We start from the raw sequence: 26918 nt of genomic DNA on the forward strand, positions 1-26918 counted from the left end.
GCAGGTTACTATCCGATCCTTGCTATTGTTGGCGTTCCTGGTAAGCCTATCTCTGTCAATTCGATTAATGAGGGTGAAGGTTATTGCTATTTCAGTGATTTATATTTAACCAAAACATAATCTGCTATCTTCAGTTTCAGTCACAAACTCCACTTCATTTCCAAACATTTCAGACTCGTCACTCATACACATCTAAGAAGGAACAAGACTGTTCCGACCCTTGATCTTCCATTTGCCCTGAACTGTTTTATACTCTATATTCTCTCTGCCATCAAACCTTCCTACACGCACCTCGATAATATCCCCAGTCTCCACCTCTGCCTCAATGCTGTTGCTGAATTAGCCATCAATTGCCCCCTTGTTAACTTCTGATTTTATGGCTCCACTTCTTTTCTGACCACTCTTCCAGTTACAAATATTTTGACCACAAACTTGTTCTTGTCACCCTATCTATTTCATAATAGGGACCTCATATCAGAGTAATAATGTCACTGGCCATGTAATTCAAAGGCACAAATTATGACTTTAAATGCATTGTTTCAAATCCTTCCACAGCCGATGACAGAAGTTAAATTCGAATGGCAACAATTGGAATGAAATCTCATTTTACAAACGACAATTATGAATCACTTGGATTTCGTTTATTATTTCACTGATAGCCTTTGGTTAAAAAAAAACTAATTGTGACAAAAATGATTGGCTCCGTATTGTCTTGACAAATGGTCTCGCAATCAACGGCAATTAGTGACGGATAACAAATGCTGCCCTTACCAGTGATGCTGACATCCTGTCAAATGACAGCATTAAAGGTGAAATAAACCAAGGAACATTGGATGATGGAGATCGGAAATAAAATTTTCCAGCGTCTGAAAGTGTTGGAGAATCTCAGCAAGTTTGGCACCCGCTGTAAAGAGAAATAAAGACAAAGTTTCGAATCTGGTTACCCTATATCACAACTGAAAGCAACTGGGAAATAATATTAATGGTCGGATGAGTGAGGGGGAGCTTAGTTGAGTGGATGTAGAAAAGTCCAGCGAGAAAGAGAGAGAGAGCGAAATGAAAAGCAAATATAGAGACTGCTGATAATGAACCAGAAGGAAAATAAAGCTTATTCTAAAACTTCCACTTTTCCCATGTTCCTGAACATAATGTCAATTTAGATGTGTCCGTGTTTACGTTGAGTTATGTTCCCTCTGTCTTTCTCCTCTGACTGTGATGATCAACTCCATAGGCAATACTGGTGCTGCCCTTATAGTTGCTCAGATACATCGAAACGGAATGTTACATTGTCAACTGATTTTTATGAAGAAGGGAACTGCAACTGTAGGACTGTGCAGAGATGTAACTGTTTATTTCTGCTAAGAACAGAAACATTTTCAGCACTGAATGGGTGCACTCTGTGTGTGGGGATTTGACTTCTCCTGTCATTACGGAAAAAAGGGAGGTTCTGTGGACGCTTTTCTCGGGTTTACGATATCAGCTGCCGCTTCCATTCAGAGAGACCCAATGGTATGGTGACCCCACTTTGGTTGAGATATGAACACTGCTTTTACAGATTGTTCTGGGTCCATGGTAAACAAATGGAGTCGAGGCTACACAGAAGGGAAGCTCCGTACATAAAGATGGCAGGGCATTGCAAGATCCTCCCTGGGATTTCCAGGAACATTTGTCTAAGCTGGGCCCATTCCAAACGTAAAATGTGATACCAGCTTCTTTCAAAAATGAGGTGGTCACTGAGCGGTTTCCCCTTCTTAAACATAGACTGTAAACTCACAGCAGGGACAGGACTGTGCTGACGCTCACCATGAAGTGAACTGGGTTTATTCTAGAGCTTTCCTGGTAAGAGTGCGAGACACATACATCACCATGAAGTGTATTGTATTGCTTCTGTAATTTTACAGGAGGAGTGAGTGACATATCTGGAGTGCAGTCCTCCGACATAACACTAGCTGACGGAAGCTATCTGCCTGCTGAGAGAAATATAGTGGTTCTGTCTCCACGGAGGAAGGTGTAGAAACTAACTTCCTGAAATACTAGGGAACAGGGGTCCTGGTGAAAATTAGGGGATGCGCGAAATGAGAATTAATGAAGAGTACGTATTTGAAAATCTATTCGAATTGAAGCTTGGTATGTTGCTGGATCTGATGAGCGACATCCAAGAGTATTGAGGAGGTAGCAACAGAGCTACTGAAAGAATTACTGATTATTCTTCAAAGCTGGTTAGATTCTGGAGGGATTCTGCAGACAGGAAATCGGCTATTGTTCCGCTAAATATTTAAAACAGGACGGGGAGTGCAAACAGAAAACTAAACAGCTTGATGTCAGCTGTGAGAAAGAAAAACATTGTAACCTTTTATAAGGAATGTGACAACAAGACGCTTGGAACATAATGATATGATTACATTCGGACTAGATTCAGAAAAGGGAAATGATCTTTGATAAACCTGCTGTCGTTGTGGAGATTGTTCGTTATGGGACAGAAGTAATTATAATTTAAAATGATATCTGGTCTTTCATGCAAAATACTTGAAGTACCACAGTAAATATACCTTACTCAATGGTAGCGTTTTGTTGAAAGAGTATTTGGAGCATTGTGTACAGACTGAGTCTGTTTTATAAATAATTATCACCACGTCACCAAGTCAGGGCAAAGGAGTTTCTCCACATTGAACCCTGGCATGATGGCACTATCAGGAGAGAGTGCAGTAAGTATGTGTTTAACATGTAGCACTGTGAGAGAATACGAAGTTGAAACTTGATGGTTATGGACGGACACTTATTATGTCCCAAACAGCCGTTGATAAGGTGGGAAATTCCATACTTTCCATAGGATGCTCGATTCCCAATTGTTTACATGCCTGTGCAGAGACCTCATTTCTATTAACAGAGAGGTACAGGCTCTGAATGTACTCTGAACACTGTAATAAACAGTTAATGTGTGACCCTCCACTCAACATTGTATTGTTCACAATCCTGTCAGCAGCCACGATACCTTCATTCTGAAACAGTTAGCTATTCTCCAACAGCTTCTGACTTTCAGATAGGATGCAGGTCTGCTCTGTCAACGATGAAATTGTTTTAAAACATCGTTTCAGTCCCACTGCCAGAAAACCATGCTAACATAACACAGATGTACAATGAGTAATGAAGCCACGAGGAATACCATGGAACAGTCCATCTGTACAGCCCCTCATCCATTTGTTTGTTATGTTGGAGCATCACTGACACATTCTTCTTCCTGTGTTAGTAACTTGAGAAGCTGAATGACGTCTTCCTGTTACTTTGTAAGTGACTCCAGGTTTGAAATGATCACGTTCTGACCCCTGTAAGTGATGTGTGGGCGTGAGCAGACTCCCTGTCTTCCTGTGTAGAGGCAGGATGGACTGAATGGGCTGTCCCTCTTCTTGTCCAGTAGCTTTGATGGGCTGAATGATTTTTCCATATTCCTGTGAAGTCAGATTGAGGGACTGAGTGAACTCCTCCATTTACTGTGGAAATGTGCAGCGCTGTTTCATGAATGTTGCCGAAAGTTTAACAGCACAGGCTTGAACGTTGTCTCAGTCGTGTTGCACATGGACACAGACTGCATCAGGAGGTCGGGGATAACGAAGATTTCTGAATATCGTGTAACATACAGTAAATATCCCCACTTCTGATCGATATGGACTCAATGGGAGGAATGGCCTGCTTCCTCACAGCAGAGCTTCCTTGCTGACAAACTGGGTTTGCCTAGGCTGAGGTACCTACCCTGAGGATGTCCTGCAGAGATGTTCCACAGCTGAGATGATAAACATGTTCCAATGTGCTGTGAATGACTCCAAACACTGGAGAGTTTGCAATGGATTCTGACGAAGTGCAACTTTACTCAGGCTCCTTGATGTCATCTTCAATTAAATACTGCCTTGATATCAGGGCCAGTCACTCTTTGGTAGGCCCTTGTACTCTATCACTCATCTTGATAGGCCATGGTGTAGGAGCAGGCAGTGATTTCTTCAAACAGAGGGTAGTGAATGTCAGGAATTCTCTATTCCAGAGAGTAAGGGGAGCTATAGCAGTAAATGCCCTCCAAATGTTCCTGTCCAGCAGGTTGGAGGGTCTGAATGGAACATCAGAACAGGAGCAGAGTTAGATTGTTATACACTATGAACCTTCTCCACCAGGCACTATGATTGTAGCTGATCAGGTTATGGTCTCAGCCCCACTTTCCTGTCTGAATCCCATTATCTGTGACTCACTTCTCTGTCAAATATTTAACTAACTCAGCTTTGTATAAATGTGAACAAAGAGGCACCACATACCTCTAGAGAAGAGACTTTCCACTCAGAAGGTCCTTTTAGAATTTCTGTTCATCTCTCTGACAGTGTCATAAAGCACGGAGACCCTTCCACGTAACTCAGACGTCCCAATCTGATCTAGTCCCATTTGCCAGCATTAGGCCCGTATCCTTCTAACAGCTTCCTATTAATATGTGTATCCAGATGCCTATTAAATGTTGTTACTGTATCAGCTTCCATCACCTTCTCTGAGAGCTCATTCCATACATACACGACAATCTCCACGAAAATATTGTCCCTTTACTATCTTTCTCCTTTCACCTTTAGCCTTAGTCCGATAGTTTTGAACTCCCCATGCTGAAAAAAAAACCTTGGCTATTCAGATTATCCATTTTCTTCATGGTTTTATAATCCTCTATAACCTTTATCAACCTCTATAAATCATTAACCTCTCAATGCTCTCCAACAACACGGCCACCAATGACGTCACGCTCACTGATCGATTGTTCAGTCTCAGCCTCCGATGGTCCAGAGTGAACAAGCCCCAGTCTGCCCAGCCTCTCCCTGTAGCTCATCACTCCATGTCTGGCAATATCCTTGTAAATCTTTTCTGCACCCTCTCAAGATTAAAAGCATCCTACCTGTAGTAGAGCGAACTGAATTCAACACAATATTGCCCAGTTGCAACATGATATTCCAACTTGCATACTCAATGAACTGATCAATAAAGGCAAGCAGACCAAACCCCTTTTTTCACCACCCTGTCTATCTGCGACTCCACTTTCAAGAATCTATGAGCCTGCACACTTTTGTTCAGCATCATTCCCCAGGACCTCACCATTAATTGTATATGTACTGCCCAGTTTTACCTTACCAAAATGCAACACTTCACATTTATATAAATTTAACTCTATCTGTCACTCCTTGGTCCATTGGCCCATCTGATCGAGGTCCCATTGTACTCTGGCATAAACCATGCTGAACACTGCACCTCCAATTTTAATATCATCTGTCAACATAATAAACAGCCGAGTATTCACATTCAAATCATTTATATAAATAATGAAAAGCAGTGGATTCAGCACTGCTCCTTGTAACACATCACTGGTCATATGCCTCTAGTCTGAAAAGCAGTCTTCTACCACCCTCTATCTCCTAGCTTCACTCTAATCTTGTAGTCATTTAGCTAGCTTATCTTGGATCTAATTATGACCTAACCATACGAACTTGTCTGCCATGTGGAATCCTGTGGAATGCCTTGCTGAAGTCTATATGGGCAACGTCTACCACATTTCCATCACCAACCATCTTTGTCACCTCTTCACAAAATGCAAACAACTTTGTTAGAAATGATTTCCCATGCACAAAGCCAAGTTGACTCTCCTTCATCAGGTGTTACGTTTGCAAATACATGTAAATCCTTAACGTCTCAATGATCTCCAACAACATGGCCACCAATGACGTCAGGCTCACTGATCGATAGTTCAGGATATTATTCCTCTTCCTCGTCCCACAGTTCCACTGCTCACTGCAAATGTGAATGCAAGCGTCCTGGTGATATGACCAACAATATCGGTCTCAGAGCATGTGACGGTGAGGAACAGTTCAGGGCAGGATTCCTTAATCAGCTAAAATTAACAAGTTTATGACCGAAACAAAGTTACTCAGACTACAATGGAAAGATGAATGACAAACGGTTTGAATATTGCAAATCGGTGCGTCAATGTTTCCCTCTCTAAAAATACTGACATGCACAGGTTTGATGAAAAACTGAAAAATATCATCTCTGCAGAATTTTAACTTGAAAGAACTGTGCCCAAATATTAATTGAACTCATGATGAAAGGAAACGTGAGTGATAGTTCCAAATATCATTCAGCTTATATAGCTATTCTGCTCTTACAAACTACTGGCAAAGGGATTGCATCCTGGAACAGGTGGATTTAGCTCACTTCCCTTTACTTCAGGTAGTCGGGCGATTCCAGTGAATCCTCGACAGAAATCCTCCATGAGTGGTAAAGATGACTGAGGAGTTTTCAGCTCACACACTTTGCTGGGAAGAGGAACACAGAGAAAGAGGGAGCAACAGGCTATTCCTTCTCAGGAAGGTTGCATTTTCTGCCTCCTTGAGCTGAATCACATAATGAAGTTATCCTACCCAAAACTGGACGAAATGAGGTCTATTTGAACATTGTCTGAACTGTACGACTCCAGCACATTCCCTGCTCCATGTAGGTGCATCACTGTTGCTGTTGGACACCCAGCCATTTCTTTCAGAACAAATAACGCCACTAGATTTGAAGATGTGTGCATATGTTCCCATATGCTAGTACAATACAACTTGTAATATCTTCACAATATCTGCATTTCAATGAATGCACCTTATTCTTAAATTAGCTCCCCAGCCTTATTCACCCATAGAAGATAACATATTCATCAGGTATTTACCAGCTCAAAATCTTGAGTGGTCAATAAGAACATTTCTCATTCTCAGGCCTAAACGTCGAATCGTTCATAACACAATGCCCTCATCGCAAAAACGAGTAAAGAGAAACAGCTGTGAAACATTTCAAAAGCAATTTGTTTTTCACTTCAGTGGAATTACAACCACACCCAGTACATCAGATGCCGTCTCAACATCGGCCTGTACAGATGCAGTAAAACATCCTTAAGATCAGACACAATACTCTTTATCAAGAAAAAGTATCATTCCATTTATTTCCCAATCACGTGCTGCATCTGCAGGCTAACTTGTTCTGATTTATGTATCAAGACACGCAAATCCCTTTGTACCACCGAGTTCTGCATTCTGCCTCCAGCTGCATAATTTACTGTTGATTCATGCTTCGTCCAAAAAAAACCAAACTTCCCATCACCCACATTGTACATACTTTTATTTTGCTGAAGTTTTGCTCACAACCCTCCCCCGTCTGTATCCTCTTGCAGACACTGTGTCTCCACTTAACATCTAATTGAATGACGATCCTGGTGTATGGGCAAATTGAGCTCCAGTCCATTCAGCCCCGTCATCCAAATCATTATTCTAGATTGAAAACCGTTGATAAACTCACACTGATCCCTGAGGAATTTCACTACTGGCTGCTTTCCGAACTGAAATAAGTAATTATCTCCATTCTGTATTTCCTGGTAGCTGACCAGGACTCCCTGTTCCTGTGTAGCAGCCTAGAATGGTTGCATGGCCTCCTGCTATGCTGTGTAGCTGGTTGTCGATTTGTTTCTGATCTCAATGATCCTCCTTCCGGCCATTTGTTGTCAGATAATCAGGTATAGTTCGTACTGTAAATGTTCCTGATCACTGAGAGGTTAAGAGATGAGCACAGAAGAGAGACTAACATTTGGGGGTATCGCGACCTGGTCAAACATGCTGTCTTTCTGACGCAGCAATTGAATCATTCTAGAATATCAGTAATGTGCTCAATGTTCTGCTTTAGACACTGAGAAGGGGGCAGATTTCCTATAGCCTGATTAACATGTGTCTCCTTAACAACACAACCAATAATCCTCATCATTAATTTCATTGTTGGCTGTTGCTGCTGTGTTAAATAATTGCCGCAGTCACTACACATTAAAATAAACTGTTCTCTTTGAGAGGTGACCTTATAGACGTTTAAAAAATCTCCAGGGGCATTGATGTGGCAAATAGGCAAGGTCTTTTCCCTTGAGTAAGGGAGCCCAGAACGACAGGGCATAGTGTTAAGGTGAGAGGCGCAAGATATATAAGGGACCTAAGGGGCAAATTGTTCACACAGTGTATGGTGTGTGTGTGGAATGGGCTGCCAGAGGAAGTGTTGCCGGTTGGTAAAATTGCACCATTTAAAAGTCATCCAGATGGGTTTATGGAAAGAAATGATTCAGAGGGATATGAGCGAAATAATGGCAAATGAAGACATCTGTTTGGCACGGATGAGTTGGACCAAAGAGTCAGTTTCGTTGATGTCTATCTCTATTGCTCTGTGACTTAATCCTTCATTCTCTTCCCGTGTATCTCCTTAGAGGGGCGGAATGGGGTTCCTCCTACCTCATTGCAGTGATACTGACTCGCTGAATGGAGTCTATTCCCGTGTATCTCCTTAGATGGGCGGAATGGGGTTCCTCCTAACTCATTGCAGTGATACTGACTAGCTGAATGGAGTCTTCATCTCCCTCTATTACAGGCTCAAGGGGTGCAGTGAGAGAACAACATGGGATAGGAGCTCTAGACAGCTGCTCAGTTTATACAGATCATGTCTGGTCTGTTTGCGGCTGAAAACCCTTTTCCTGTTCATTCCCAATAAACACTGACTCCCCTGTTCAACAAAGGTCAGTCAAGGTGAGCCTTGAATATATTCAATGACCCCCCCCCCCCCCCCACTGCTTTTCATCATTTACATAACTGATTTAGATGTGAGAATAAGAAGTATAGTTAGTAAGTTTGCAGATGACATCAAAATTGGAGATGTAGTGGACAAGGAAAACGGTTATCTCAGATAACAATGAGATCTTGATCAGATGGGCCAATGGTCTGAGAAGTGGTAGATGGAGTTGAATTCAGATAAATGCGAGATGCTGCATTTTGGCAAAGCAAATCTTAGCAGGACTTAGACACTTCATGGTAAGGTCCTAGGGAGTGTTGCTGAAAAAAGAGACCTTGGAGTGCAGGTTCATAGCTCCTGGAAAGGGAGTAGCAGGTAGATAGGATAGTGAAGAAGGCGTTTGGTATGCTTTCCTTTATTGGTCAGAGTATTGGGTCCAGGAGTTGGGAGGTCATGCTGCGGCTATACAGGACATTGGTGAGGCCACTGTTGGAATATTTTGTTCAATTCTGGTCTCCTTCCTATCAGAAAAATGTTGTGAAACTTGAAAGGGTTCAGAAAAGATTGACAAGAGTGTTGCCAAGGTTGGAGGATTAGAGCTATAGGGAGAGGTTAAATATGCTACGGCTGATTTCCTCGGAGCATCGGAGGCCGAGGGGTGACGTTATGGAGGTTTAGAAAATCATGAGGGGCATAGATAGGATAAATGAACAATGTCTTTTCTCGAGGTGGCGGAGTCCAGTACAGAAGGGAATAGTTATAGGGTGAGAAGAGAAGGATGTAAAAGAGACCTAAACGGCAACTTTTCCCACACAAATGGCAGTATTTATATGGAATGAGCTACCAGAGGAAGTGATAGAGGCTGGTACAATCGCAACAGTTAAAAGGCATCTGAATGGCTATATGAATAGTAGGGGTTTGGAGGGATAGCAGCCAGGTGCTGGCACGTGGGACGAGATTGGGTTAGGATACGTGGTCGGCCTGGATGGGTTGGACCAAAGGGTCTGTTTCCGTGCTGTACATCTCTATGACTCTATGACATTATGGCCCAGTCTTCATTGTTCCCTGGGGTTGTGAACACACAGGTTGTGAATAACAGCTGTGCTCTTCCAGCACCACTAATCCAGAATTGTGAATACCACAGACAGTTCAACCCTAAAGAGATAGGAACATACTTATCTCAATCTTAAATGGTAGAACATCTAATTTTAAATGTGTATGAACCTCACAGTCAGCTTCTCCTTTTTTTAAAAAAAATGAAGGCACAACCAATAGGAAAGACATAGACCATTCAACCCCTCAAACCTATCCCATATTCCCATTTACTCTGTTAAGTAAAGTTTTTTTAAAATATCAAATTCAGCCTCCACTGCTCTTTTGGGTCGACCTTTCAGATCACGCAACCACAGAGCATATGACATTGGTGCAGAACTATCGTGTTTGGACCATTGAGTCTGATCTGCTGTTCGATCATGGCTGACATGTGTCTCAACAAAATTCTCCCACATTTTCACTGTAACCCTTATCAATCAGAATATATCTATCTCTGTCTTAAACACAGAAGTGTGTCTGTCTCTCTATATATCTGTATGCATGTGTGGGTGTTTTGGATTATTGGCAGGAGGCAGAGGGTGGTGGAGGAGGGTTGTTTTTGGGACAGGAGACCTGTGACCAGCGGAGTTCCACAGGGATTGGTGCTGGATCCACTTTTGATTGTCATTTGTAGCAATGATTTAGATGAGAATTATAGAAGGCATGGTGAGCAAGTTTACAGATAACACTAAGATTACTTACATAGTGTAAGGTGAAGAAGGTTACATACGATTACAAAGAGAGCTTTACAAATTGGATCGATGATTCCAAGAGTTGCACAGCACAGAAAGAAACCCTTTGGTCCAAATCATTCGTGACAACTAGACGTCTTAAATTAACTTAGTTTCATTTTTCACCATTTGTTCCATATCCCTCTAAACCTTGACAATTTGTGTCCCCATCTAGATTACTTTTAAATGTTGTAATTGTAACAGCTGCCACCACTACGTATGGCAGCTCATTGCATACATGTATCACCCACTGTGTGAAAATAGTCCTCTTAGGTTACTTTTAAATCTTGTCCATCTCACCTTAAATCTACGTCTTCTAGTTTTGGACTTCCCTGCACTGGGGTAAAGACCCTAACTGTTCACCCTATCCATGCTCTTCAAGATTTTATAAAGCTCAAGAATGTGCAAATGTGACTCCAATCAACACGAGTGGCTGAGCTTTCTGTCAACCTGGGCCTAAGTTCTGAAATTCAATACTGACAGCTCTTCCTTCTCCAATACAGCACAACTCTAAAATAATTTAATTAACTTGTTCAGCCACATTATGAAACATCTCTGTGGGATTTGACTCAAAATTTTTGAGCTCAGAGCTAGGGCCACTTGGCAATAGTCCCTAAAGCTGCAACATTATTCATCTCTGTGTTTATCCATAAGCCTGTTTTTAAATACTGTGACATACCTCCGTGACAGACAGGACTTAAATCCAAACTTTCTGGTCCAGAGTAAGAGACATTACCACGCAAGTTCAGATATTGCAATATAGCCCAGAGCTCCGGCTCAGAGGCATGGGCGTTACCCACGACACAAGACTTAAACCATGCCCAGATTTTGGGTCACATTTTAAATATCAGCTTTCAGCTCGGTGTGGATTAATTAAAATTTGTTCCACTTTTACTGAATTACACAGTTAAGAGAATTACATTTTTCAACAGATGAAAGGTACTCACCTCAAATGGACGATATTGAGTTCATGTGTTCTGCCTTCATGATAAACTATGAAGATCTTTAATTGTTTGGCTATGGTTTCCACCTTAAGTGGATATTATCTGACATCTGCAACATGAGGGAAAGACATCCTGCAGACACACACTCCACTATAAAGGATCTGGAACAGATACTTATCACTGAACATCAGAGACGAAGAAAGCGCATACTTTCTTGATCAAAACACCAATCACTCTTTCCCGCCTGTAACGTGTGACTGCCATCGGCTTAAAACAACGAAATGATTCAAGACAGCAGACTACTTTTCAGCCTTTGTTCCCCAGTACGAGAACTCATTGTGCTGAGGAGTCGGAGATGGAGTTTAACTTCGATAAATGCAAGGTATCCCAATTTGATAAAACAAGCAGAGAGAGGACATACACAATTAAATGTCATGCCACTGGTAGCATTGGAGAGCAGAGGGATCTAGGGTCAATGGCATATTTCTTTTACATTTGCATCATTTGTAGGCAGTGTGGGTATGTAGGAGTTTGGCTTGCTGGCCTTCATTGCTCAGACCTTTGAGCACAGGACCTGGAACATTATCTTCAGGTTGTGCAGGGCATTTGTGAGGTCTCTCCTGGAGTACTGTGTGCAGTTAAGGTCACCCAGTCACATTGAGGATATTGTTAAACTGGAGATGGTTCAGAAAACATTTACTGGGTTTTTGCTGTGAATGGAGTGTTTAAGTTACATGGACAGACTCAATGGACTGGGACCTTTTCCACTGCAGTGTATGAGGTTGAGACCTTGTCAACCTTATACAGGTTTATCAAACAATGACGAGTATAGATAATGTTTAATGGCAGTTAACCTTTCCTTAGGGTGGCGGATTTCAGGACTGTGGCTGATTTTAAGATGACAGGAGAAAATTTTACAGAAGACATAGTGCCATAGAGCTATCCAGCATGGAAACAGCCCCTTCTATCCAACTCGTCCCTCATGAGTAGGTGTCCTACATTAATATGGGTCCATTTGTCCGCATTGGCCCATATCCCACAAACAACTTCCTATTCATGTGCCCATGCAGATGCATTTTAAATGTTGTACTTGCCCCCCTCCACAACTTCCTCTAGAAGCTCGTTACATATAAAGCACCCTCTCTTTGAAAACGCTGCCCCTTAGATCCCTGATAAGTCTTTCCCCTCTGATCTTCAACCTGTGTCCTCTAGCTTTGGAATGTGTTACACTGGGGAAAAGACTTTGGCCATTCACACTATCCGTTCAGTTTGTGAGTATACAAGACTCTATGATCACTTCTCAACCACTGATGCTCCAGTGAAAATAACCCTGACATATTCAGCCTCTCAATAAATCTCAAAACATTCAACTTTGGCAATATCTTTGTAAATCTTTTCTGAATTCTTTCCGGTTTGATACATCCTTCCTCGAAGAGTGAGACCTTAATTGCACGAAGTATGCAATAGTGGCCTAAGCAATGTCCTGTACAGCCGCAATATGATCTACCAACTTCTACATTCAATTCACTGTCCAACAACGATAAGCAAATCAAACATCTGCTTCACTACCCTATATACCTGCGACTCCGCTTTCAAAGTACTATGAACCTGCACTCCAATGTCTCTTTGTTTAGCAAAACTCCCCAGAAAATTAACATGAAATGTAGAAGCCAAGCCTTGTTTTTCCTTTCCAGAATGCAGCACTTCACATTTAACTAAACTAAACTCCATCTGCAACTCTTCAGCCCATTGGTCCATCTGATCAAGATCCCGTTATATTCTGTGGTAATCATTTTCTCTGTCCACAGCATCTTCAATTTTGATGTCAAATATGAACTTACCAACCATACTCCTGTGTTCACATCCAAATCATTTATGTAAATGACGAACAACAGTGGAACCAACACAAATCTTTGTGTCACACCACTGGTCACAGGTCTCCAGTCTGAAAAACAGCCCGAAACCACCATCCTCTGTATTCTAACTTTGAGCCAGTTCTATATCCAAATGGCTAGTTCTCCTGGCATTCCATGAGATCTCACCTTGCTAACCAGTCTCCCATGGGGAACCTTGTCGAATGCCTTACTAAAGTCAATGTAGATCTCGTCCGCTGCTCTGCCCTCATCAATGACAATAGACAATAGGTGCAGGAGTAGGCCATTCTGCACTTAAAGGCAGCACCACCATTCATTTTGATCATGGCTGATCATCCTCAATCGTACCCTGTTCCTGGCTTATCAAAATAACCCTTGATTCCACTATCCTTAAGAGCTATATCCAACTCTTTTTTCAAAGTATCCAGACATTTGGCCTCCACAGCCTTCTGGGGCAGAGCATTCCATACACCAACCACTCCCTGGGTGAAGGAGTTTCTTCGCAACTCTGTTCTAAATGGCCTACCCCTTATTTTTAAACTGTGTCCTCTGGTTCGGGACTCACCCCTCAGCCTTCTAAACTCAAGGCTACACAAGCCCGGTCGCTCCAATCTTTCAATGTAAGATAGTCTCGCCATTCCGGGAATTGTCTTTGTGAACCTACGCTGCACTCCCTCAATAGCTAGAATATCTTTCCTCAAATTTGGAGACCAGAGCTGCACACAGTCCTCCAGGTGTGGTCTCACCAGGGCCCTGTACAGCTGAAGAAGAATTTCTTTGCTTCTATACTCAATTCCATTTTTTATGAAGGCCAGCATGCTATTAGCGTTCTTTACTGCCTGCTTTACCTGCATGCTTACGTTCATTGACTGATGTACAAGAATGCCTACATTGCGTTGTACCTAACTTGACCCCTTTACCTAACTTGACTCTATTTAAGTAGTAATCTGCCTTCCTGTTCTTGCCATCAAAGTGGATAACCACACATTTATCGACATTAAACTGCATCTTCCATGCATCGATCTACTCACCTAAACTGTCCAGGTCACCCTGAAATCTCCTAACATCCTCCTCACATTTCACGCTGCCACCCAGCTTTGCATCATCAGCAAATTTGCTAATAGTACTTATAATACCATCATCTATATCATTAATATATATTGTAAAAAGCTGCGGTCCCAGCACTGATCCCTGCGGTACCCCACTGGTCACCGCCTGCCATTCCAAAGGGGAGCCATTTATCACTATTCTTTGTTTCCTGGCAGCCAACCAATTTTCAATCCAAGTCAGTATTTTCCCCACAATATCATGCGCCCTTATTTTGCTCACTAACCTCCTATGTGGGACTTTATCAAAGGCTTTCTGAAAGTCCAGGCACACTACATCCACTGGATCTCCCTTGTCCATCTTCAGAGTTACATACTCAAAAAATTCCAGAAGATTAGTCAAGCAAGATTTCCCCTTCATAAATCCATACTGACTCTGACCTATCCTGTTACTACTATCCAGATGTGTCATAATTTCATCCTTTATAATTGACTCCAGCATCTTTCCCCACTGACATCAGACTAACTGGTCTATAATTCCCTGCTTTCTCTCTTTCTCCTTTCTTAAAATGTGGGACAATATTAGCCACTCTCCAATCCGCAGGGGAACTGATCCTGACTCTATTAAACATTGGAAAATGATCACGAATGCATCCACGATTTCTAGAGCTACCTCCTTCAGTACCCTAAGATGAAGACCGTCAGGTACTGGGGACTTATCAGTCTTCAGGCATAACAGTCTCTCCAACACCAATTCCTGGTAATTATAAATTCCCTTCAGTTCAGGTCCTTCAGTCACTATTATCTGTGGGAGATTGCGTGTGCATTCCCCAGTGAACACAGATCTGAAGTACCAATTGAAATCTTCTGCCATTTCTTTGTTCCCCCTAATATATTCACCCGTTTCTGTCTGCAAGGGCCCAATTATAGTCTTAACCATTTTTTTTCCTTTCACATACCGAAAAAAGCTTTTCCTCTCCTCCTTTATATTTTTGGCCAGTTTACCTTCGTACCTCATTTTTTCTCTGCGTATTTCCTTCTTAGTTATCCTCTGTTGTTCTTTACAAGCTTTCCAGTCCTCCGTTTTCCCACTCATTTTTGCTATGTTATACTTTTTCTCTTTTGATTTTATATATTCCTTAACATCCTTCGTCAACCACGGGCACCCTTGCCTCCTCTTAGGATCGTTCATCATTTTTGGAATGAACTCATCCTGCATCTTCTGCATTATACCCAGAAATACCTGCCGTTGTTGCTCCACTGTCATTTTTGCTGGGATATTGCACCATTGAACTTTGTCCAGCTCCTCCCTCCTTAGCTCCATCGTTCCTTTTATTCAACTGAAATATTGTCACTACCGATTGTACCCTCTCCCGTTCAAACTGCAGATTAAAGCTTGTTGTATTATGGTCACTACGTCCTAATAGCTCCTTCACTTCGAGATCCCTGATCAAATCCGGTTCGTCGCACAACAGATCCAGAATTGCCTTCTCCCTGGTAGGATCCAGCACCAGATGTTCTAAGAATCCATCTCAGAGGCACTCCACAAAGTCTCTTTCTTGGGGTCCAGTGCCATCCTGATTCTCCCAGTCTACCTGTATGTTGAAATCCCCCATAACAACTGTAGTAATATCTTTGCGACAGGCCAATTTCAGCTCCTTGTTCAACATGCACCCTACATCCAGACTACTGTTTGGGGGCCTGTAGATAACTCCCATGGGGGTGCTTCTCCCCTTAGAATTTCTCAGCTCTATCCACATTGACTCTACATCCCCTGATTCTAGGAGGTAAAAACAATGACTGCAGATGCTGGAAATCAGATTCTGGATTAGTGGTGCTGGAAGAGCACAGCAGTTCAGGCTGCATCCATGTAGCTTCGAAATCGACGTTTCGGGCAAAAGCCCTTCATCCAGCACCAGTAATCCAGATTCCCTGATTCTAGGTCCCCCCGCTCATATCATTTTTACCTAACAGGGCCACCCCACCCCTCTGCCAGTCAGTCTGTCCTCACGATAGCACGTATAGCCTTGAATATTCATTTCCCAGGCCTTGTCCACTTGAAGCCACGTGTCTGTTATCCCCACAACATCGTAGCTGCCAATTTCCAAATGAGCCTCAATCTCATCCATCTTATTTCTAATTCGTCATGCATTCATATATATTCATATGTGTTTTTGTTACTTCGTCAAGAAAAAGCAATCCAGCTCGTCAGACATGTTCTCCCATGCACAAAGCCATGTTGACTCCTTTATCAGTCCTTGCCTTTCGAAATACATGTAAATCCTGTCGTTGCGATTCTCTCCAACAACTTGCCCACCACTGATGTCATGCTCACTGCTCTATTGTTCCCTGGCTTTTTCTTGCCAGCTTTTATATTAAAAGCACCACGTTAGTCATCCTCATATCTTCCAGCACCTCACCTATTGATGATAAGAACATCTCATCACGATTTCTAACAATCACTTCTCGAGCTTCCCACAGAGTTGGGGGAGAAAGTGAGGACTAAAGATGCTGGAGATCAGAGCTGTAAATGTGTTGCTGGGAAAGCGCAACAGGTCAGGCAGCATCCAAGGAACAGGAGAATCGACGTTTCGGGCATAGGCCCGTCCTGAAGAAGGGCTTATGCCTGAAACGTCGATTCTCCTGTTCATTGGATGCTGCCTGACCTGCTGCGCTTTTCAAGCGACACACTTTCAGCTTCCCACAGAGTTCTTGTGTATACCTGATCAGGACCTATGAAGTGCATTTTTATTACAGATCGTTTGGTTCGTGTCTGGCATGAACGTCCTCAGAAGTGATACATGCGGGTTGTTACAATATTTAAAAGACATTTTATTAAATACAAGAATAAGAGAAGGTTTGGACAAATATGAATCAAGCGCAGGAACATGGGACTGGTTTAGTTTGAAATTATCGTAAGTATTGATTGCATGGGCTGATGTGTCTGTTTTCAAACCCCCTGTAATACTCTATGGTTCTATGTGTCTTCGTATGTCCAAGTTTGTATCTGCAAATTTCTGTCCGGGCTTGCCGAGTTATGTGCGTTTATATGTGTATCTATTTTTCTCTGTGTTCTGCCAGAGTGTGTGTATGCATGTTTATATCTCCATCTCTGCATCTATGTGCAATGGGAACTGTTTTGTTTTGGGGTGACTCATTGAATGGAGTTCAAAGACTCCCTTCCTCCCTCTCCTCTCCCTCATTTGCTGAAAGTAATACAATGCCATGCTCTTCTGGTGTGTTTTAGGACGTTTCAATCCTTTCTTACATGTAAGATTATTCGTAAGGGTAAGTCACTTAACATTGCATTTCATAGGATGTGTGTGTGTGTACGTGCGTCCTGTGTTTGCCTATGTGTCTGTATGTCTGTGTCTGTTCCGCTGTGTGTATGTATGCTTGTCTGTGTGTGCGTGCAAGTCTCTGTGTGTCTGTGAGTGTTGGTGTGTGTTAGTGTGTGTCCTTGTCGGTGTGAGTGCGTACCTGTGTGTCTCTATACTTCTGTGTGTGTGCATGCGTGTGCATGTGTGAGGGGAATGTGGGTGTCTGTGTAGGGGTGGCTGTGGGCATCTATCTGTTTGTGTGTGGTTGTGTGAGTCTCTGCGTGTGTGCCTGTGTGAGAGTGTATGTGTGCGTGTGTGGGGAGTGTGGGTGTCTGTGTGTGTGGGGGGAATGTGGATGCCTGTGTGAGTGGGAAGTGTGCTGTCTGTGTGTTTGTGCGTGTGTGGGTATGTGTGTGTGTGTCTCTGTCTGGCTGTGTCTGTGTGTGTTTCTGTGTCTGTGTGTGTGCGTGTATGTGCCTGAGTTGAAAGAATGTGGTGCTGAAAAAAACACAACCGTACAGGCAGCATCCAAGTAGAAGGATAGTCGAAATATCGAGCATAATCCCTTCATTCGGAAAGAGGCTTGTGAGCCAAAGGATAAATGTGAGGGAGTGGTGCTAGGGGGCGGCGGTGGAGGGGGGAAAGTAGCTGGGAAGGTGATTGTTAAATGAAGATGGGGTGAAGTGATAGGTCGGAACGGAGGGTGGAGTGGATAGGTGGGAAGGAAGATGGACAGATGGGACAGTTCAAGAAGGAGGTGCCGAGTTGGAGGGTTGGATCTCGAATAAGGAAGGTTTTGGAAATGAGGAAACTGGTGAAATCTGTGGCTTTGTGTATGTCTGGGTGTGTGCACGCGCGGGGGCGCACGCGCGTGTGTATCAGTCGGTGTGTGCATGGCTCTGTGTGTCTGTGCGTCTTTGTGTCTTTCTGCCTCTGGGTTTGTGTGTGGGTGTATCTGAGTGGGTATGGGGTTTCTGTGAGTACGTATGTGTGTCTGTGTGCAGCTGTGTGTGTGTATGCATGTGTGTCTGTTTCTGTGCGTGTGTTGTATCTGTGTATGCATCTGTGTTTGTCTGCGTGTGTGTGTGTCTGCGTCTGTGTGTGTATGTTCCTGGGATTGTGTGTCTATGTCTGACTCTGTGTGTGTTTGCGTGTGTGCCGGCGTCTGTGTGTGTCTGTTTCTGTGAGTGCGTGGGCGTGTCTGTGTGTGTGTGCGTCTGTGGGTGTGTGTCTGTGTGTGTGTGTCTGTGGATGGTTGTCTGTGTGTCTCTGTGTGTGCGTCTGTATCTTTTTGTGTGTTTGTGTGCATGTGTGCCTGTGTGTGTGTGTGTGTGTGTGTGTGTGTTGATGGTGCTGTGAGATGCTGCCCTCCCTCTGTCCCTCTCAAACTGAATCCCTGACGATTTTCACCCGACACCCCTAGTGTACAGAGGTATGGGGTGGCCAGCAGAGACTGACAGCGACAGAAAGCTCAAGAGGTGTGACAGCATCTGTGGACAGAAATGAAAGGATCCTTCCTCGGATCTCGTGTCAGGGTGATATTACATCACTTTAAGCACCATAGAGACTGCCAGACTCGCTCCACATTGATACACACAGAGAGACACACACTGATACAGAGACTTATAGACACTCACTAATACACAGAAACTAAGAGAGACATGGAGTATCTATCAGTATTTCTCTTGCTCCATGGTCAATAGTTCAATCATTCTGTCTGATGTGCATCCGTATTTAAATCTGTTCTCAGGGAGTGTTTTAGTATTGCAATTGCTCACAATCGTGAGTGAGTCAGTATTTCTGTGTGGAGTGTGACTGTAGGACAATTTCAATGTTTGCAGATACCAAACCTGGAAGTATTATAAAGTGTGTGGAGGACACTGTGCGACTCCAACAGGACAGTGACACGTTGCTGCAGTTTTCAGGTTTATGGCAGATCAGGCTCAGTGAATAACTCTGAAAGTCAATATAAAACATTCTGTACCATTATAAAAGGGCTGTAGGAGCAGAGAAAGCTGGGTGAATATAAGCACAGAAAATTGAAGATATCAGGACAAGTGGGGAGAGCAGTTGTTAGTTTCAGTATCTGAGCTGTTTACTGGAAGAGGTGTAGGAGGGAGCCTCCGTGCTCCCTTCCTGGGATGTGGTGGTGACGATGTGCTGTGAGCCCACCCTCCTGCCCACCGAGACCGTGGGGATTCCATTTGTACCAGCTCGGCACAAAAGGGAGATGGCATCAGGGCCATGGTTTCTAAGTTGTCTGGGGGGAAACGGAGCTACCAGTGGGTTTAAAGTGAGAATTGCCCTTCACTGAACATTGCTCCTTACTCGGTCGATGGGACGTGGATGTTTCAGAATCTCCACACGAGGCGTCCCGGTACTCTCCAGGTCGTACCAGGGACCTCCGGGGGGGGGGGAGTGGGTGAGGGAACGGATATCAGGCTCTACACCACCCGGCTTGGCCCTTTCTGTCCTATTCCAGACTGTTTCTCCTGGAATGAGAGAAAGGGAGGGAAGGAGGGTGAGAGTGGGTGGGTGCAGTGTTATTAGTGTCGTTGGTAAAGTGGAGCGAGAGAGAGACAGACAGACAGACAGAGAGATAGAGCGACCATGATCATATTCGTTTTAAAATTGTGATGGAAAAGAATGCACCAGATTTAAAAGTTGAAGTTCTCAATTAGAGAAAGGGCAATTTTGACGGTATTAGACAATAACTTTCGAATGCTAATTGGAGGCAGATTTCACAGGTAAAGGAATGGCTGGAAAACGGGAAGCCTTCAGAAGTGAGATAACAAGAATCCAGAGAAAGTATATTCCTGTCAGGGTGAAAGGAAAGGCTGGTAGGTATAGGGAATGCTGGATAACTAAAGATATTGAGAGTTTGGTTAGGAAAAAAAAAGGAGCATATGACAAGAACTCTGTGGGAAGCCAGAGATTTGATTGCTGGGACTATTGCTGAGGTACTGGTATCACCGATAGTCACAGGTGAGGTGCCAGAAGATGATAGTGCCACTGTTAAAGAAGGGCAGTAAAGACAAAGCAGGAAACTACACACCAGTGAGCCTGACCGCAGCGGTGGGCAAGTTGTAGGAGGGAATCCAGAGGGACAGGATTTACATATACTTGGAAAGGCAAGGACCGATTAGGGGTAGTCAACATTGCTTTGTGCGTTGGAAATCATGTCGCACAAACTTTATTGATTTTTTTTCAAGTAGTAACAAAGAGGATTGATGAGGGCAGAGCAGTAGATGTGATCCATATGGACTTCAGTAAGGCTTCCGACGAGGTTCCCCATGGGAGACTGATGAGCAAGGTGAGATCTCATGGAATAAAAGGAGAACTAGCCATTTGGATACAGAACTGGCTCAAAGGTAGAAGATAGAGGGTGGTGGTGGAGGGTTGTTTTTCAGACTGGAGGCCTGTGACCAAAGGAGTGCAACAAGGATCAGTGCTGGGTCCTCTACCTTTTGTCATTTACAGAAAATGATGTGTATGCAAGCATAAGAGGTACAGTTAGTAAGTTTGCAGACGACACCAAAATTGGGGGTGTCGTGGAAAGCGAAGATGATTAGCACAGATTACAACAGGATTTGAACCAGATGGGCCAATAGGCTGAGAAGTGGCAGATGGAGTTCAATTCAGGTAAATACGAGGTGCTGCAGTTTGGGAACGCAAATCTTAGGGGGACTTATACACTTCATGGTAAGGTCCTAGGGAGTGTTGCTGAACAAAGTGACCTTGGAGTGCAGGTTCATAGCACCTTGAATGTGGAGTCGCAGGGAGATAGGATAGTGAAGAAGGCGTTTGGTACGCTTTCCTTTATTGGTCAGAGTATTGATCATAGGAGTTGGGATGTCATGTTGCGGCTGTACAGGACATTGGTAAGGTCACTCTTGGAATATGGCGTGCAATTCTCTTCTCCTTCCTATCGGAAAGATGTTGTGAAACTTGAAAGGATTCAGAAAAGAATTACAAAGATATTGCCAGGGTTGGAGGATTTGCGCTACAGGGAGAGGCTGAACATGCTGAGGACGTCGGAGGCTGAGGGGAGACCTTGTAGAGGTTTACAAAATTATGAGGGGCATGGATAGGATAAATAGGCAAAGTCTTTTCCCTGGGGTCGAGGAGTCAAGAACGAGAGGACATAGGTTTAGGGTGAGAGGGGAAAGATATAAAAGAGACCGAAGGGGCAACATTTTCACGCAGAAGATGGTACGTGTATGGAGTGAACTGCCAGAGGAAGTGGCGGAGGCTGGTACAATTGCAAAATTTAAGAGGCATTTGGAAGGGTATACGAAGAGGAAGGGTTTGGAGCGATATGGGCCAGGAGCTGGCAGGTGGGTCGAGATGAGTTTGGGATATCTGGTCGGCATGGACGGGTTGGACTGAAGGTACTGTTTCAATGCTGTACATCTCTATGACTCCAGGACTCATTGAGAGCGAGAGAGATGTTGGAGGTGGGGGGTGGGAGGGAGAGCGAAGTTGTTGCCTGCAATAGTGAGAGTGGTGGAGCATGATCCGTATTTGGGTGACGATGCTGTAACAAATATACAGTGAGTGTGAGGGAGCAGGAAGAATACCCTGACAGAGTGGGGAAGGTTATTATTGCTTGTCCTGTATTGCTGGACATTTCTTTCGTCCTCAGATACTGCACTGAGCTGGGTGGGGAGCTCAGACCATGCTCGAAAGGGTCTAGTATTGTGGCCCACTCTTGTAAGAGAATGGGCCCCCTCTGGACTAGCTCATTCACCAGGATCTCCGCTTGTCTGTTGACAAACCGTGATGTAATTTCCCGTTATCTGCCGTGCTCGGGGTAAACGGTGCAGGGCAGCTCCAAACAGAGAAAGTTGAACCATGTGCCCATTGGCCTTTAAAGATGGCACCTGTGTAAGGTACCACGGAATATCTAGGGTCATGCCGGCGTTCGTGAATATCTCCAGCCATGATAGTTTGGGGAATCGGGCTGGCATTAATTAACAGGGACACCATGAGGTGGGTTGGGTAGTTAATGACATGATTTCGATAGGATAGCACCAGGAAACTAGTTCAGACCTCATACAGGCAATCCTTCCGTCACACTCAATGAAAATGTAACGAGACAAGGTGTTGTTAGATTCAACACAATGAGTCGAAGACTCTGCTGACCCGACTCCCAGTTACAAAGCTGCTGAACAAATGCTCATTCAATACTCTCCATCATCTGAACTCACACCAATACCCTGTTCACCCATCATATCTGGAAACACTGGTGCATGTTGCAGGATACTGTTGAAATGTCTTAATTTCAGCATTTTGGAATCTGGGAACAAAACCTTCCATGACATTGTTGCTCACTCTCCCTCACTCTGTCTATTTCCCAAACTCCTGCCATTTGATGATACTGAAACTGACTCACCCGCCATCTCTCCTTGGTAGTGATGTTCACACCGACAGCACCCCTGTGTCATGACACAATGGAGATTTGGAGCTGTAAATGGATGGGAGTTGCATATCCTGTCATTTCCAGCATGGGCTGCAAGTTTTCCTACGCTGGGCAGTGATCTCAAATAATGTTACTGAACAATGCACTGGGATGACGAACACAGTTCCACACCCTGGTCATATATCTCATCTGGGTTTATAGATCAATGCACTGCTGTGGTGTGCATTCCTTTCCATTCTGGGTAGATTGTGGATTGCGTTGTACAGAACACCAGTCCGATCTGCACAGTGCTCCCTGCTGAACACATGTCTAATCCAGGTTAATAGATCAATGCACTGCTCAGGTCTTCACAGTGTTCCACTGTGGACTGATTGCAGCGTGGTGTGCAGCAGTCCACCAGCCTGGACTGCGCAGTGCTCCATGCTGAACACATATTTCCTCTGCGTTTATGGTGTCTACTTTGATTCTGTAAGGTGGATTGAGAATGTGATATAACTGATCATTTCAGTTGATATGGCAATGCCTTTATTTTTATTCTCAATCATGTGATTGGATCCTCCAAATTCTGACTCCTCTGGCCAGTCCCATTCTTCAGTCTATCTCCATCGTTCAGTAAGTTTTTCTACCATGTGTAACTGTCCAGTTTCAATGTGAATAACTGTTCTGTCTATTTCCCTGGCTTTTGGCCATGCTCACCCTGGAGCATCGGGATTCACTACGATAAACCTCAGTAAGGTCACTTATCAGAACATAGCCCCAGCCCATTCATACTCTTCGTGTAGATCAACATCACTCGCCACCACCACCCTACACAACACTGTCAATATACTTGGAAATCTTTTCAGCATGCTTTCAAGTTTAACAACATCGTTCATACAGTGGTGAGAACAGAATGAAATGCAGTATTGCAGAAGTGGCTGAACGGAGCGTGTCGGCGAAGGTGAGTATTGCAGATGCGGGGGATTAGAGTCAAGATTGTGGTGCTGGAAAAGCACAGCAGGTCAGACAGCATCCGAGGAGCAGAAGATTCGACTTTTCTGGAAAAAGTCCAAATTCTCATGAATGACTTTTGCCCAAAACGTCGAATCTTCGTGCTCCTTGGATGCTGCCGGTCCTGTTGTGCTTTCCCAGCAGCACACTCTGAACCCAGTGTAAATCCCAGATGGCCTCCTTCTTCAAGAGAGCAAGTTCCCCTCCCATATAGTCGATGATGCCATCCAGCGCATCTCATCCACTTCCCGCAACTCCGCCTTCGAATCCCACCCCTGGCAATGCAACAGGGAAAGAACACCCTGTTCCTCATATTCTACCCGACCAAACCTCCAGATGCAATGCATTATCCTTCCCCATTTGTGCCACGTACAAACAGACTCCACCACCAGGGATATATTTCCCTCCCCACCCTATCTGCATTCCATATAGAACATTTGCAGCGTGACTCCTTTGTCAGGTCCACGCCAACCACCAACCCACCCTCCACTCATGGCACCTTCCCCTGCCACCGCAAGAATTGGAAAAACTGGAGTCTCACCTCCCCCTTCACCACCGTCCGACATCCCAAAGGGTAGTTCCACATTCTCTGGAGTTTTACCTGTACGTCAACAGACGTTGCTTACAGTATCCGCTGTTCCTGATGTCTGCTTGACATTGGGGAGACTGGACGCGAATGTACGGAACACTTCAGTTAACATTGCTGGGACAGCCGCACCAACCAACCCCACCACCCCGTAGCTGAACACTTTAACTCCCCATTCCACTCCGTCATAGACATGCAGGGCCTCCTCCCCCGCCAAACCCGACGTCTGGAGGAAGAGAGACAATCTTCTGCCTTGGGGCCCTGCACCCACATGGGATCAATGTGGATTTCACCAGCTTTCTTATTTCCCCTACCCCCACCTTATCCCAGATCCAACCTTCAAAATCAACACCGCCCCCTGACCTGCCCTACCTGGCCATCATCCTTCCCACCTTTCTGCTCCACCCTCCTCTCCGGCATATCACCTCCAACCACAACTTCACCTACCGATGACATTATCAGCTACCTTCCCCAACCCCATCACCTTCCCCTTTTTCTCTCAGTACCCTTGAGCCAGAAGCCTCATTCCTGATGGAGGGCTTACAGAAGAAATGTTGATGCTCTTCATATGCTGCCTGACATGCTATGTTATTCCAGCATCACATTCTCGACTCTGATCTTCAGCAGTTTCAACCCTCACTTTCTCCCTTGAGGTAATGTATCCAGGAAATTCCCCACCAGACATTTTATGCAGCTGGTCTGTTATTTTATCCTTGTCTCCTTTATTAACAGATTGGGGCATGTACAGCCCTGCAGTGCTCTGGCAATACTCCCATGTACATGGAAAAAGTTAATAAAAAGGAAAAATTTCAAGTCCGTCCGTCAGTCACCCTCATCCACTCCATCGAGACTGAGTAAATATTACCTTTTATTATGACCTGAAATGTTAAGTAAGGAAGTGGTTAACTGAGCCGGTTTGTTCGGTGACTGTGATTAATGTCAGTCTCCATGGATTCTAATTCTCCCAGTGGAGACTTGCCATCTTTTAATGATAAATGGGCACCGTTCAATGTGTTATCCCAAAGTAGGAGCCGTAGCATAATTGACAGCCCTAACAGAGATCAGCAGCTCCAGATAGAGAAGGGGAGGAGAGATCATAATCTGAGAACCTTAGACTAGAATGTTCCAACAATAGAACAGAATCTGAGAACATTGGACTGGAATGTTCCAACAATGGATCAGAATCTGAGAACATTAAACTGGAATGTTCCAACAATGGATCAGATACTGAGAACATTAGACTGGGATGTTCCAAAAATGGATCATAATCTGAGGACATTAGACGGGAATGTTTCAACAATGGATCAGAATCTGAGAACCTTAGACGGGAATGTTTCAACAATGGATCAGAATCTGAGAACATTAGAATGGAATGTTCCAACAATGGACATGGGTTTATCCGATTATGTTTGGTTTCTTTCTACACATTATGATTGGATGTCATTATATTCAATGATCGATTATGTCATTCGGATTATTCAATATTTTTACTATCCTCTTCTATCTATCGTTGGTGTTCCTGGTAAGTCTCACCATCCAGATATGCTTTTTTCTATAAACCAGCTATGACTGCATTTCTGTTCTCTCATGTGGTCTTCATTTCTTGCCACTATAATTCTTCATGTTGAGTCTCTGAAACCAGATATTCACTCTGCAGACCACTACTAACTGCAAGATGAAACTTGTTCAATTACTGTCTCCCTCCTTGATTCTGGCAGTGTTACTCATGGGTCTCTATGTTGACCTACTCACTTTCAGATGTGAACCACCGTCTCCCTGCCCTTGTTATTTAAATATTGGGAGTGTGGAGGTCATTGCCCTCCATTAAGTTTACAAACTCCATTTCCTTCACGGGACGCCATCGCATCCCTGGTCAATATCTTGTTTTAATTCATTTCTGGGACTTGAGCTGAACAGCATTAATAGCACATTCCTATTTGCCCTGGTGAAGGTGGTGATGACCTGCCTTCTTGAATCGCTGCAGTCTTCATGCTGTGGATTGACCCACAATGCCATTTGGAGGGCATTCCAGGTTCTTGACCGTACGGGCGGGGTGTATGAGAAGCTGAAGAAAGCCATTTGAAGTGCATATGAGCTTGTGCCAGAAGCCAACAGACAGTATTTCAGGAATATAAAATAGCGTCCTGTTTAAATGTACATTGAGCTTGAAAAAATCAAACAAAGTAATTTTGAAAGGTGGATAAGGGCATTAAAATCGGAGCAAACCTATGGCACTCTTAAAGAGATTCTTACTTGGGAGAAGTTCAAAAATTCACTTCCTGCAGTCGTGAGAACTCGTGTGGAAGAGCAGAGTGTTAAAATGGAAC

This window comes from Chiloscyllium punctatum, chromosome 24 (assembly GCF_047496795.1).
Source record: "Chiloscyllium punctatum isolate Juve2018m chromosome 24, sChiPun1.3, whole genome shotgun sequence".
Lineage (NCBI taxonomy): Eukaryota > Metazoa > Chordata > Chondrichthyes > Orectolobiformes > Hemiscylliidae > Chiloscyllium > Chiloscyllium punctatum.